The sequence below is a fragment of the Thermobia domestica genome, chromosome 9, assembly GCF_964235325.1.
Source record: "Thermobia domestica chromosome 9, izTheDome1.hap1.1, whole genome shotgun sequence".
Classification (NCBI taxonomy): Eukaryota; Metazoa; Arthropoda; class Insecta; order Zygentoma; family Lepismatidae; genus Thermobia; species Thermobia domestica.
Window position 1 is genome coordinate 186,927,026 of NC_137462.1, and position 16,642 is coordinate 186,943,667.

The following is a 16,642-nucleotide window of genomic DNA, read 5'->3' on the forward strand; positions in this document are numbered from 1 at the left end:
AGTTTGCATTTATTCCACGTGACCTTCGTGATGTGCTAAACATAAGTTCACTCTGTGTATAAGGGTCTTTGTGAAGATTTTTTCAAGAGTGTCTGGAGTTACCTGTTCAACGGCACGCTGTATCGATTGTCGAAGTTCTTCAAGTGTTGCTGAAGGAGTTTTATAAACTTTTTGCTAAGAAAGCCCCACAGAAAGAAGTCACATGGGGTTAGATCAGGACTTCTAGCTGGCCACTCAACATCAGAACCGATACTTATTAAACGGTTTTCAAACCTTCCTTCTAAAATTTGTAATACTGCCCTAGTACGATATGCTGGAGCACAATCCTGTTGAAACCACATATCACAGTGTGGATCAAGATTTAAGCGATCAAGTTCAGGGAAAAGGAATTCTCGCAATATATTTTGATATGTAAGTTGATTGACGTTTCCTTCGAAGAAAAACGGCCCTATTACACCAGCTGCTGTTAGTCCCATCCATACCATAATACCCCTTTGATGCACAGTGTTCAATTCTTTTCCGCCGGTGCACTGGGTCCCCAGAACCGTGCATGTGACGAAGACACCGTTCCATTATTAAAAAAAAAAAAAAAAAAAAAAAAGCTTCATCTGACATTATAATCTGAAATAAAAACATGGGATTTTCATTTAATTTGTCTATCAACTAGTTAAAAAATAGAATTCTGGCACTGAAATAATCATCATGTAACTTATGTACAATCTTCATCCTGTACGCCTTAACCTCAAGCACACGCAATATCCTACTCAGCGAACTTCTTTTAACGTTGAATGCAACACTCCGAAGACGAATTGATTTTCTCGGTGAACTAAGAACAGAACGATCCACTTTGCGTTTAGTGACCTCGGTAGAGACCCTTACAGGTGGTCCTGCCTTTCATTGTCGCTGAGAAAATGTTCCTTACTAAAATAGTTATTCCGATACTGCTTGTAGACAAAGAATTTGGGTATTGTTTATTGTCACACCTCACTGTGCAAGCGGGTTTCTCTGCGTTTTTGTAACCGATTTCCTAATAAGAACGTAACATTCAAGCAAATCGGCACGTTGTTCCTTTGTTAGAGTATCCATTGGGACTTACACAATTATACACGCACACTTCCAAACACGTAGGCTTATGAGTATAGGGAAAATAAGAAATACAACAGTTTTTATTTTCTTACACAATCACAAGGCACACAAGATTCACTAACTCATTTAATATTAGTTCAACATAAGTTCAACTCCATACTCTACTGCCACATTGTCTGTGTCCAACTAGATTATCATTCGAGTAACACCAAACCACCCTTCTGAACGAAACAGACTGATTGTGAGCCCAAAACATACACAGATCGTGTTTATGCTTGTCACGAAAGGGTATAAATGAACGATAAGCGTGCGTCCCTTCCTACACATGGGGAAGCAATTTATTTCCAGTGGAGTTACTTTTATTTTCTCCTAAATTTCCTGGGTAAGCATCAAGACAATATTAAGGGTGCCATAGTTATTTTTCATACGGACATCTTAGTTCTCCCTCAAACTTTTCATCACAATGCATTGTTTGGAAACAGTTTGTTTTCAATGCATTATTATATTTGATATGGATGCAAAGAAATAACGAACAATCTGTAGTGCGGTTTGCTCTCAGATTTTTTTTTTGGGGGGGAGAACTTCTGAGTGATTTGCACATTTACATGTGATATTTTCATTGGAATATGCTACCCAAATAATATGTTTTTTATAATTTAGGAGATGAAAAAATCGTACATCTACTATGTCCTAGAATGTCCTGCACACAATAATGAATTCCTAAATTTTATTTATTTATTTTTTTTTTTCCCGAGAGCCAAGAACAATGAGGTCAGAGCTTACTTTCAAACATTAAAAGAATTAAGGTTAACATTTCTCATAGTTTCAAACCTAACACCAATATACGAAAAACGAACCCTTCGTGATCTTTCATCCCTTATGACATCCAGAGTTTCATTTTTGGTTGAAACGAAGCCTTCAATAATATTTAACGCATGTTTTCAGTGGCATCTGTGTGGTTGGATTAATGTTGTACTGTAAGATGTTGAAAGCAGAACGATTCCAACCTCATTTTTCTAATAAAATATTCTTAGTTTTAAATGTCATACCAACTAAATTAGTTTTCAAACATTGCCGTCTCATGCTTGCCAATGTACGAACTATGCACTCCTTATTCCGTGACCTTTTATCTTTTACGACATTGCTGACTTTTACTTATGCATGTAATCTATGGTCACCTTTCTGCATATATTCTATGGCAGGTCAAATAATTTTTCAAACGTCGCACTTTCATACTTGCTAACACATCAACGATACTGTTTTAACTGCGTGACCTTTGACGATATTGTTGACCTTTTTCCTATGCCGATATACACTAATCGGAAGGACATTTATACGTATTTTCTATGGCAGCTCAAATCATTATTTCCAACATCACAGTTTCATACTTGCTAATACATCAAACATGAAATTTTATCTGCGTGACCTTTGACCTTTTATGTTATTGTTGGCCTTCTTCCTATGCCCACACACCAATTGGAAGGACTTTTCAGCATGTATACTATGGCAGCTCAAATTCTTATTTCCAGTACCGTAGTTTGTTACTTGCTAACACATCAAACATGACATTTTTAACTACGTGACCTTTTATGATATTGTTGACCTTTTTCTATGTCCATACACACTCCTTGGAAGGACCTTTATGTATGTGTTCTATGGCAGCTCAAATCATTATTTCCAACGTCAGTTTCTTACTTGTTGACGCATCAAATATGACATTTTAACTGCGTGACCTTTGACCTCTAATATTGCTGACCTCTTTGCTTTGCTAAAAAGGATCATGGGTAGATCCTTTATGCATATGCTTTTTAACATTATCTTCAACTGAATTAATCGTGTACAGTTAGCTGTTGAAAAGGGAGCTTTCTCTGCAAAGGTCACAGATGACCTGCTAGAGGTCACCAGGTCACGTTATCATATTGTTTCGGATCAGAATGTATGTCGATATACCAATTTTTGCTACCGGAAATGAATATTCAAAAAAATAGCATGTGAGACTACTATTTAACATTGAAATCCCATAAAGAAAAAATCGCATTTTGACCTTTGACTCTGTATCTCCGCAGACTATAACATCTGTGATCTCATTTTGCTTTCAAACAAATCTTCCGACCTTCCTCTAAATTGCCTGCAAATTTCACAGTTCTAGCTTTTACGAGTGCTGAGTACTATGAAATTAAAATTTACTCTCGAATTATGGGACAGTATGTATATATATAGTGGCGGATCCAAGATATGATTGAGGGGGGGGCTAAAACTGTTTGCAGTTTTATCCAGTGTAAAGCAGGATTGAAGCTCATTTTATCTATTGTATACCTGAGCGTCAAGGGGAAGCTATAGCTATATATATAGGTTCGAGTTTTAATTTGAGACAACCGTGTAACTTCTAAAACCAACAGACAGGAAACGCTGAAATTTTGTATGAATCAAACATTGATAGTTAGAAATCGTTTGATACACGCTGCAGTACCAACATATGAACAGTGTTGTCAGTCTAACAAAGTTACATTTTTCAAATTACACTAATCAGATCATTACACATTTCCAATCTATGTGTTGAAGAAAAACTTACATTATTATCTTTATTATTCAGTACTGCAAACCCAGGATGCTATGCTACCAAACCCATCCAAAATTTGGAAGCTTCTTCTACAATAATACAACTGAGGCGGATGGGACATTGGCATCTAAAGTACCTTACCACTGGATAGCATGATCAGGATATGACGTTAATTAGAATACATGGGAACGAAGTTATAAGGGGTGAATGATTTGATTTTGTTTTCGAACAACTTTACTTCATAAAAAGAAGTGACTAGATAAGCATCATATCTAAATACTTATATAGTTTCAAATAGAGGAAAAATCATTTTGCTATTTAGAGCAATTTAATATCTCAAACTGTTCCAGAGATACGATAAACATGGGTAAAGTTTGCAATACAGCTTAGAATAGCGAATTTGTGGATTTTTTAAAAAAAATGATTATTGCTTTCATTTGCTTTTATAACATTCCAACAACAGCTTTTAGTAGATGGAAGTACAAGAATTCCTCGCATAAACAGAATTTACCAACATTTATACTATGTCCGGAACGGGTTGAGATATCAAATTTAGGGATGACCACAAAGTTCCGGTTCCGCGGAGATCCGGTTTTCAGAACCGGTTCCGGACCTGGATCAACCGAATCTTAAGAACCGATTCCAGACCTGGATCCGAAAACCCGGTTCCAGAACCGGATCTTAAGAACCGGTTCCAGATCTGGGTTTGAAAACCCGGTTCCAGACCTAGATCCGAAAGCCCCCAAAGACCCGTAAAGGAGGCACAAAGTTCACCTTCAAAAAAATGCAAAGAGGCTCATGCGCTTGTGTCTTCCCCGCCCAGACCCGCTTGTGCCCCCAGAAAAAAATTTTGGTCCACCAGTGTGTGTTTAGCCAAATGAGTTGGCCAGTTTGCCTGTTTAGACAATGAGTTTTCCAGTTACCCAGTTTATTTAGTCAAATGAGACAAGCTGCCGCCGCCTGGGCGCCTGCCTTTCGCTTCCACCATTTCATCTAGCATACTGTTCACAGCCTGCCACCAGCTCGGGTTTAGCGTAGGGATGGTCACAAAGTTTCGGTTCCAGCGGAACCAGTTCTTGGAGATCCGGTTTTCAGAACCGGTTCCGGATCTGGTTCCAGACCTGGATCCGAAGAACCAGTTCTAGACCTGGATCCGAAGAACCGGTTCCAGACCTGGATCCGAAGAGCCGGTTCTAGACCTGGATCCGAAGAGCCGGTTCTAGACCTGAATCCGAAAAACCGGTTCCGGAACCGGATCCGTTCAGACCCGAAAACCGGTTCCACCAGGAACCGGTTTTGGCCATCCCTAATCAAATTGCTGTAAACTACGAAATGATTTGTTTGTTTGTTGAAAATCACATAAGTACGTAGATAATATTTATCCTGACAAAACCTTTTGAAAAAAGAAGAAATTCTAAACCCCTTGTAAACTTCGTTGCTATTTATTCGATGCACGAGGCCTGGGTCGGCAGATTGTAAATTTGAAATAGAAGAACATAATCTTCTGAAGTACTTATTTGCCACCTTGCGGGAGAGAAAAAGATGTTCAAATGATTACTATACGTACCATGTAAGGGAGAAAAACTTGTATTAAGGAAATAACACGTAAGTATGAAATAAACACGTGAATGGCCCTTGAAGCAAAAGTAAAAACATATTCAGAAACATTTGCATTTCTCTGAAATGTTTGCATTTTTAAGATAATAACAGTTCAGAACTCTACTTCGTGCATTTGACTGATAGCGGTGTTAGTTTTTCTTTCTTAAGTTTCCACTCATATTTTCACTGTTAAAAGAACATGAACTCATTGCGAAAGATATATAGTAACAAGAGGGGATTAATTTGAATTTTGAATTAAGAGTTCTGCTGAAACAGACTAGAATTGTAGCTCAAGCTACATTAAACTAGTCTTAATTACTGGCTACTAACGATTTCGATCTTATAATGGATATTCTGTTTATTATTATTATTATGATTATTATGATTATGATTATTATTATTATTATTACAATGGATACCTAAGGGTCAGAACAAAGTTACATATTTAATAACGATAACTAAAAGTATAATTTCGCGACAATTAATAGTATTTATGTAATTAAGGCTATATTTCTCACTCATGTGATTACGTAGACTCGGAAAAAATGTAATTGAGAATAGTAACATTTTAAATTAATCACGGGCCGGAACTTAAAGAAAAATTCTTTGCAAAACTCTTTAATCTAAATATCAACGCACCTGATTTCAAATGTACATTTCACTCTTTCGTTTTATATTTTCATTATTTACACGGCTTATAGTAAGCTTTTGAAATGGTTTCTTTGGCGTTAAATTTTATTTAAATTGTCTTGTTCATAATGTGCGTAAATAGAACCTGAAGGCTGAATTCGCATGATTCTGAAAGTCGGAATATAAACTCTGAACAAGGCACTATACTATTGTAGAAATGTCTGTATTATAGAATCAGACACATACTATTTTCCACGAAGCCTAAAAAAACACAAGGGTAACAAAATGTTTTCAAATCTAAGAGAGAGCTGAATAAGACTTATTAATGAATTCAGCACAGAATGTTACAATCACTTACCAAAAGATGACAACTTATTTTATGGCAAATTGGTACTAGTTTACACACACTACTCCGAAATACACATTCTTAGATTTGGTATAATTATGCTTTAGTGTGGCATTGCTTTACGTATAAAATGAATGTAATATTATATACATTGAAGTCTTCCTATAATTCGCCCCAGTGTCCTATAATGTTGCAACTAAATTAAGAAACCAGCAATGCATCGCACAGAATTGCAGAGAAAGGCCAATTTTCAATAAGAAATTATCGATAAGTTTTAAAATTAGTAACTATAAAGAGAAAAAAATACTGCCTACAAAATTTTACAAATGACAAACTTATATTCAGCTGGTAGTACCAGATGATGTAATCAGTGGCGTGCGCAGAAATTCTTGAAGGGTCTCAAACTGTAACAAACTGTGTTCGTTCAGTCGTATGCTGTTTATTTTCGTTCGTAATCTCATTTCCATTTCAGAACTCGTTGGTAGTTTGACTACGCCAATATCGACCTGTATACTATGTTATTGTTGGTATATTAATTGTCAAATTGTGTAAGTAGTCTACTTGTGTTCATGTTTTGAGCGTATCAAAATGGCTGTAAAATGTATGTCATGCACTACTTTAAAAATATCATTGGCATTGACCTAGCGATTACCTTGTTATTTTACACATTTTAAATAATTTAACCTTCTTTTCTACATTCTCATTCCATGAATTCTTCCATCATCGTTTACTTATGTTAATCACTGTCTGCCTTAGCCTAAAGGGCATATTCGTGGGACGTTAAACTAGAATTTTTTATTTTCATCTCCATGTTGTGTTCACATCTTGGCAAAGTGTTGCATAATAAATACATATATACAATTGTGTCCCAGGAAACCATCAACTGAACGCAACAAAAGGTAGATACTGTAGTTTACTGTCCATATTTTACGATACATTCTAAAGGGGCTTAGATCAAAAACCACCAAACCTAGATACAAATTTGTTACTTGATTTAATAACAGCAAATTGCTACTTCTGTAAAATGATTTTTGAGATCAGGATCGTACTGGCCAGGCTGGAAACTGGGAAATTTCCCGGTGGGCCTCGGACAGTGAATTTCTAGTGGGCCCTCCGCCTAGTATACGGGAGTAAAGGAACGCAGGACGATAATACCGGCAACACAGCTAATCCCATACTAGCGTTGCTAGCCCATGATGTTGCGAAAACAGTCTTTCACCTTTTCGTAATTCAACCCTTGAAAGGTTCCTGATTTCAAACTGTGCTTTATAATTTTGCTAATATTGAAATATTCCACTAAATTGAAATCTCAAATGATGCCTTAACTTGAAACTAAATAATAATTTACACTTTATAGCACCATTGTTTTCAGCATAGAAAATATACAAGGCCGGACTAAGACCACTGGGGGCCTTGGAGCGGGAAAATACAAGACGACCCCATCAAAAACTGCTATGATGGGCCCTCTCTCAACATGCTCAAAAGAGACCATGTTTTATATAGGAGTGGTTCATGTCATATTTTTAAACTTTTATGGTCAAAATGTTTTCAGTAATCTTAAAAATTTTGGGGGGCCCTTGGTCACGGAGTCCTGGACAAAAAATGAGAACTCAACTCGATTTCTCATTTTTTTTTTTTTTAAAAAAAAGAAAATATATCTTTAGAGGCAAATCACAGAAGCAATCACTGTTGCGAGTAAGTAGCTTTCTAACGATGTACAGTGTGTCCGTAAAGTGATTGTGCGCTTTTGACCGGTCACAGGTAAGAAACAGGAAAACAAAGCAGAAAAGAAGATAAAAATGTGAAATCTTCACCAAATAAAAGGAAAATTCTCCCAATTTTCGTAGTATGATGTGCAAGCGTGTGCACACACAGGTGATGAAGCAACATTACGAACTGCGTAGTAGCCCGAGCGCACGTCAGTCGAGATGTGGACGGTACAGACGAAAGTTTAGCGTGTACTGTGGGTTTTCAAATTCGAATCCGTGAACAAAGTGCAACGTGAATATCGTCGCGTGTACAACAAACAGTCACCACATAGGAATAACATTACTTGGTGGGATTAGCAGTTGAAGGATACCGGCAGTTCGTTGGACAAACCTTGTTGTGGTAGGCCATAGGTAAGTGACGACTCTGTAGAGGTTATACGGGGTAGCTACCTAAAAAGCCCTAAAAGTCTGTGAGTGCGTGTGCTCGATAATTACACCTAAGCAAGACTATAGTTCAGTAAGTGTTCAAGAAACGCTAATGTTTTTTGGGTTACAAAGTGCAACTGTTGCACGCTATCAATAGATCCAAACGATTCATGTTTGTACAGATATGATTCATGAAATTGACAATGATACACGATTTCTGCAGAAGATTGTGTTTAGCGATGAAGCGACATGTTTATCACCATAATGTCCGAATATATATTGCTGAAAATCCTCGTGCCGACGTTGAGTACGAACTCAACACCCCTAAAGTGAACATATGGTGTGGCCTGATGCGTGATAAAGTGATGATTCCCATTTTAATTTGCGGAGCGGACTGTGACGGCAAACTACCTTGAAATGTTGGAATTGTATGCTGTGCCACAATTTTCAGAAGGCGTCATCTTTCAACAGGACGGCACTACTACACACATTGTTCATGAGTTTCTGGATACAACATTCCTCCAGCGGTGAATAGACAGGGTTCTGTCAAGCCAAGGCTACCACGATGACTGGATCTGACGCCCTTAGACTTTCACATTTTATGTTATGATAAGCAACATGTGTACAGTGAAAGTATCAACGACAGTAATCATTTAAAACAAAAAATCACAGACATTACTCTTTCTGTTACACCAGACGTCCTTAACCGTGTGTGGGAAGAACTTTAATATCCTTTAGATGTGTGTAGGGTAACAAATGGATGCCACATCGAACTGCACTGAATAGGTATGAAACTTGGAGCGTTTTCCTTTTCTTGGAGAGTTTGGTAAAGATTTTACATTTCCATCTTGTTTAATTGATTTCCTGTGACCGGTCAAATGTGCACTATGACTTTATAAACACACTGCATTTCAGAAAACATGTTAAGGGCATCATAAGGGTCCTTGTGCAGATGCAAATTTACATCGGCTTTCTTTCCGTTCCTCCAAAAATGTTTAAAGAAAATAAACTCATTCGTTCAAACCTAACTTTAAAATGAGCTACCTACGTATGGCTTTTCCTAAGGACTGGATTCAGTGAGAAATAAGTCCTTTGTGGGGCCATGGTCTTGGCTTGTGCGAAATAAGTACAATATACTATATATTTACTTTGAATTGTGCGTACTGCCAGTATCAGAATTTTGGGAGTCCTTTTTTATATATCTGTATTAAATGGACATCTCCTACGTGTATTTTATTAACGTTATGTGAATGTACAAATCATATATTAGTGTAGTACATTAAAAACGAGTGGGTTAGATCATAGATGTGTTCAAAAAGCTGCTGCAAAGTAAATTATATAGAATAACGTATTTAAAAAAACAACTGAGAAATATAAATTTTGATGTCACTGATGATATACAATTTTTTTTCAATAATGAGTTGTTTTAATATTTTGATACTTTGTAGACAGAAGATTAATGAGGGTTTTGCAAGGTTTGTGGTTATAGCAATTCCACTTCGCTTATGTGAAAGTTGTGTGAAAGTGGCGTGAGAAAGATATCCTCTACAAGGATTCATATTGTGTGCACATTTTCAGGTTGTGTTGCTTCTGGGGATGATAGAAGAACATCAGAATATCATTCGTTCTAACATCAGAATATCATTCGTTCTATCATTCTTACAAAGTCTGGAATCTACTGTTAATACAGGACAATGGAGAAGTGTTGCATTTGTAAATTATAAACTACTTCTGATGCTTCATATGTGTGTTTGTATATGCACAAGGGGCGTTTATAAGGGGTTCTTGGCTTAAGTGGGCCACTGTTTTCTTTTAGGGGAGATACGAAGTAATCGAACTTGTGCAGATGATTGTACAATTGCAAGAGAAGAATGGGATATTAGACATTCCGTCAGATCAATCAGTGTCAGGGGAGACATTACTGCCTAAGAAAAAAAGTTTTAAATCTGCATTTTACGACTTTTCAGCATACTTGATCCGAGTGACACTCCTGGACTCCGTTTTATGGTCGGGGGAGGGTGGCAGTACATACATGTGAGTGGGCCCTCTAGAAAGTACCTCCCACGTGGGTTCCTGGATTGCAGTACGGCCCTGTTTGAGATGAAGTACGTACCTCGTATAAATCTCAAACAGGGCCCAGTGTGGCATACCCATATAAAAAGTTTGTGTACAAGGTACAACCTCCACGAGTATACTACTCATACACGTTTGGCAAAAGTGTAAAAGCGAATAGGTCAAATTCAATGTAAAATTTTTGACGTAGAAGGAGTACTAAATGTGATACTTTAATCCAGTATTTCAGAGTTTCATTACATTTTCTTATGGTTTAAACATTCGACATATCCATTCCATTTAATATCTTATAGTACAAGTGAAATTGGTTGGTTGGAGTTCGAGTCCATTTTCAGGACCGAGGCTATACGAGACGTGAACTTACAGTTTTAAGGTAAAATCTTTACCGTAATGCGTTCAAATTTCAAGGTTCTCCCACCGGGAATCGAATTTAGGGTCTTGTGAATCAAAAGGAGTGTGTGCTAGACATTAGAACAATTAGCCCAATGGGAAGAGATACTAATGTAATCACACAAACCTCTTAAACGTACTACTTTACCGAAGCCCAATTTTACTTTCAAAATTTCACTGAAGCAAAGCATGGCATTCGCTGTTTACGTCTAATACGAAAGAGAATGAATGACTTAAGAACTTTTATAAAATATGAAGCTTGGTTGCTGCTCTCCATTTTAGAATATGCAAGTTCCATTTCCGGAAGCGCAATACACTTGATAATTTGATAATAGTAACAGCGTACAATCCTAATATGTCACCATGACTGCTAACCCTGTTTGTAACTTCCACGTCGTATAACCCAGTTAGATGGCGCCAGGCGCTTCTTGGCGGTCAGAGCGGCCACAAAAAAAAAAAAAAAAAAAAAAAGATTATGTCATGGAATTCTGTGCTCAAACGTTGTCTCAAGGATTACGACCGATATTATACCAAGGAAAAACAAACTGAAAACGAGAGAGCGGAACCTGGTGTACATCTGGTATACAAAGCCTTCATATATTCGCTACAATTAACTTTTTTCCTGCCAACTTGAATGCTGCGAGAAGTTTTCATCCCGCCTCCAACTAAATAAAACAAGGCAAAGCTGCGATGGAACACTAGCTACGTAAAACGCATCAAGAAAGGCGTATCACTTAAATAGCAGTGAGAAGAAAATTTTGCACAATAACGTATGTCGTAAGTGAATAGCTCGAATACATAAACTGCTACGAAAGAACCGACATGCAGAGATCGCCAACAAATGTAGTCTTTTTTGTGCAAATCGCGCCTCTTCATAACGGAATGCAATATGATTGTGATTTTCCGTTCATTATTAATGTTCGTACCACGATCAATCATATTTTGTTCACTATTTTACTTTCTAATTACATATTGTTATCAAAATTCGCTACCTTCCTGAGACGGCAAATAAATAGGAGACTTCACCGATTGTGTGTCATCGTAACACTACATACCCTTTTATTAGGCTAGTTGGGGACGGTGGCATAGTCCTGTAATTGTATTGGAGGCGAAACACTGTGGTAGGGAATGTTCTATAAAATTTGATTTTGCATGATGGACTGTACATACGCCAACTGCACCGGATTCAAGGCCCGTCGCGGTTGTTGAAAACGTACGTTAATAATAGGCGTGTGCTACATAGCCTCGGTGTGCGAAAGGATGTTAACTCAAAAGTCAAAATCTCAAACCATCTTTTATTGGTAACTCTGTATCTGAGTATTACATGCATTACTATTACTTGTAGTTGTTAATGCCCATTCTATGTTTATAAATACAATTTTAATATTAAAATTACTCAGTGAGTTTACATTTGAGAATTTTTGTCATAATGTAGGCCTATTACAAGTAGTTTATTTGATTCTCCACATTGTACAACAATAATTACAAAGGAAAAAGAAGTCGATTTCGAGGAGAAAAAGGTTTTAAAACGTTGCATCAAGTACCCCAGTCAGTTCATAATTTATTCTCTTACCTAATGGTGCGACTGAGATGTCCGTTTTGACGATTAGTGGAAAAATCCTCAGTAACACAAGGATGGACATACCTCACGCGTCTAACGCCACAAACTCTGTACACGTCTAGTAAACAGGTTAGGTGCTGAGACAGCCAGGAGGTAGTGCGTGGTTGGTGCGCCATACATAAAGAACACAAAATTTCGAATGATTTTTCTTCACGAATTCGAACTGGGACATTCTGAACAGCAAGAAGCGAGAAACATTAATAGTGCATTGGACCAGGAACGGCGAATGAATACACCATTCACCGTTGGATTGTCAAATTTCGTTCTGGTGATACAGCATTGCAAAATGAGCCTCATGGAAACCAACCAACATTACGTTCGGATTAGCTCCTCAGGAACACCATGGAAGCAGACACTCAGACAATTTTAGTATACACTACACCACTGCGATTCAGAACTGTGTAATCAGTAAGATGCAAAAGTTGGATTTATGGGTGCCATATAAGCTGACTAAGAAGACTCTGTTGCTGATATGGTGGGATTGTCTTTCTCTGTCTAACAATGTACTCCAAACAGTCGTTGAACGTCTCTTTCACCGACAAGAATCTTTTCTGGCATTTCGAGCACTTCTTGGGATGAAAGACCTTCCCTGGTGATCGAGTGGTGCAACGTGCGATTGAGACTTTTTACGGATCGCAGACTCCAGGCTTCTTTCGCCACGGAATTCAATTGTTGACTGAGGAATGACAAAAGTGTGGCTGCAAACGGCGACGATTTTGATTAATCAAATTATGTAGTTTTCAATTTTTTTATTTTATTATTATTATTATTATTATTATTTTGGCGTTTGGAAATTACACACCTGGGACGGGCATTTCATTTGTACCAACAAACATAATACCGACGAAAATGCAGTTTACTTGGTTGATACGGACTAGGATCACTGTTAGCCTGCAGAACAATTGAAATTCTCCATGGAATGGAGGGATGTAAATCATGAACCAAATATTACAATTCTACATGCGGTTCTAAACTAGTTCCATCTGTAAGAATGAAGACTGGTACTTGCTTCACGAGTTACAGTGCTAATTATCGTCTTCACTAAGTCTGGGAATTGAGCGAGCCAGGGGAGATGTAGTTCATCCCACTCTTCACAAAACTAGGACTTAACTGCTCCAGCAGTGTGACTTGGCCCACTGTCATACTCGGAAGTTGCGTTATTAGACGGAAACAATTGGGTTATAGCATACATCTGGTCATTTATACAGAACACACAGTACCATGAAATTGCGGCTAACAATATTACGGGGTTACAATGTTTCACGGTATGGAGAAGAAAGTTCAGAACTAAGCTTCTTCGGAACTTTGCTACAGGCCTATTGTTCGAATTAAGGTAGATGATGACTGATTGGACCACACTACACACTCTACAGTCCACTTTCGAAATTGTAAGATGTCCAAATTATTAAACCAACGTTGGACTGTGATTGTCGTAATAGGCTATTCCAGGTTTTAATTCACTTTCGCCATCAATCATCAATGCTCAGCGATCCTTGTCACTAAGGTTTTTCTTCCGTCGACTATTACCGTTCGCTGATGCTATTTTGCCATAAGTTCTGCATTCCGTTATCATCATCAACCTGTCCATCCTGATACACCTAACACACTGGCCATCGGAGAAACGCGTGTGCCAACTTGCCGTACGCTCATACGAGGGTAACTACGAAAGTTTTGAGGGTACGCATTGTTGTGGCATAGTATTTGAATTCCAACAATTGCGTTCGGTAGTGGTATCCAGAGCGAAGAACCGAAGCAAGTTTCAACTCGCCTCGCTTATCGGCGTGGCCGTATCGCCTTCACTTGTTTGTTTATGTGAGCAGTATTCGGCTGTCTAGAATGGAGCGCGAAAAGGAACATTTTCGCGCAATGATCCTTTACGATTTCAAAAGTGGTTTGAACGAGACACAAAGCCATGACCGTTTGCAGGGGGCATTTGGGGACCTTGCTCCTTCCAGTGCTACAATTTTTCGGTGGTTTGGTGAATTCAGAACAGGCCGGACATCGCATAAAGATGATGAGAGAGCTGGACGTCCGGCAACATCTGTGTCAGATGAAAACATTGCCGCTGTGGAACAAATGATTCGAGAAAATCCTCGACCAACTTTCAAGGACATTGAATCTACAGTGAACATTGGATCGCCAGCAGTAACAAAAATTCTTCATGATCATCTTCGGCTCAGGAAGGTTTTATCTCGTTTTATAGTAGAAATGTGAAAAATGTCATGCGCGTCTCCAGGAAGCCTATGGCACTGATTTCTTGCAATATCGGACATTGGTCTGTTGAGTAGCAGAGTGTGGAGTTGATTCAGTTCCTTCTGGCAATAGATCGGTGTCTCACACTTTGACTGAACAGCAGAAGCGCATGCGTGTGGAATAGTGTGAAAAAATGCTTGCAAGATTTGGAGGAGGAAATTCTCGACGCGTCTCTGACATTGTTACTGGTGATGAGACTTGGATCTATCAATTTGACCCTGAAAATAAACGCCAGTCTACAGTTTGGATCTTTCCAGACGAAAATCCACCCACGAAAGTGAAGCGACCGCGAAGTGTGGGGAAGAAGATGGTCGCAACTTTCTTCTCCAAATCTGGCCATGTTGCAATTGTTCCACTTGAAGAACAAAGGACTGTTACTGCTCAGTGGTACACCACTGTTTGCCTAACAAAAGTGTTCCACAAGCTTTGGGAACGGCGTCCAAGAACTGGATTGCATGGGATCCTGCTTCATCATGACAACGCGTCCGCACACACGGCCATCATCACAATTCAGTTTTTAGAATCTACGGAGGTCAAACTTATGACTCATCCGCCGTATAGCTTTGACCTGGCCCCGTGTGATTTTTTTATGTTCCCCAGGATCAAAGATCGCATGCGTGGAAAGAAATTTTCCAGCCCTGAAGAAGCTTACGATAATGAACTTTCAACACTTGAAGATAGACTAGCAACACTGCTTCCAAAAGTGGTTTTCGAGGATGCAAAAGTGTGTGCAGTGTAATAGTGAATACTTTGAGAAAATTTAAGTGTTAAATTGATTTTAAGTATGTAAGTTATTTCACATCTCAAAACTTTCGTAGTGACCCTCGTAATTTGACCACCCCATAACCGAAAAATCTCCCATTTTGCATGACCATCGTCAATACACGCCAGTTTCACAATCTGAGTGTTTTGGAGTGATTTATTAACTATCACTATGAAGCATACAAATACATGAGCGCGTCACTGTTTCCAGGTCTTATAACGAAAAGGCAAGACTATTCTCACCCCACTCTGTGTCACTCGAGCATACAGACGAAGACAACTATGAAGCTTTGGAATGGAACTGACCCACCTCGTATATTTCCGAAGTTGGATCAACGTCCATGGATAAATACTGAGGTGGCTCATAGTAGAAATGTGAAAAATGTCATGCGCGTCTCCAGGAAGCCTATGGCACTGATTTCTTGCAATATCGGACATTGGTCTGTTGAGTAGCAGAGTGTGGAGTTGATTCAGTTCCTTCTGGCAATAGATCGGTGTCGGACAGCAAACGATTTAGCCGCTAAGGTAGAACAAGCGCACGCGGCAGTATTATACTACGTACTGAGATATCGCAAAAATCGTATTGGTTGGGTGCCTTATCGTTTTAGAGATTCAAAACAGCACATTACACTGACATTGACAAATCCCTGGTGCGATCATAGACCCGGAATTGAAAAAACAGTTCAATGAATGGCGACACGCATCATCCGTCAATAATAATAATAGTAATAATAAAACTGTGCTAAGAGCCCTGAAATCTGAAAGTTATGTTGACAGTGGTAAATATCATACTCTATCATCCGGTTCTTCCATGCTTGGCAGTGAATGCCGCATACTACAAGTAATTTGACAATTACCTTTGTTCTGCTCTGTGAAGGCGATAGCTTCAAGCGCATCAGATCATTATTCTGCATAGGAATGACAATTATCTCGATGCTACTCTTGTGCGCGGTACATTCACCACATTCTCCAGATAAAAGCACATATTACTTTTATCTTTTCCTCTAACTGAAGGAATCGCTTACAGATATTCGTTTCCCCACCACATACGACAGGACGCTCTGTCGTGACATCGGTAACCAACGGGACTGTTACTGGTGTCCCGTATCTGCAGCTATGTCGCAGCGGGTCATAAATATGGGTGACGATTACGCTGAGGGCATTTGAAGAGTTCACTCTATGGATGT

General features: G+C 38.6%; 1 protein-coding gene across 13 annotated transcripts in view; it reads right to left on the reverse strand.

Annotated features, from left to right (window-relative positions):
- Nucleotides 1–16,642, reverse strand: part of RhoGEF2 (Rho guanine nucleotide exchange factor 2) — a 656,727-nt gene that overhangs the window by 126,500 nt on the left and 513,585 nt on the right. The window lies entirely within an intron of this gene.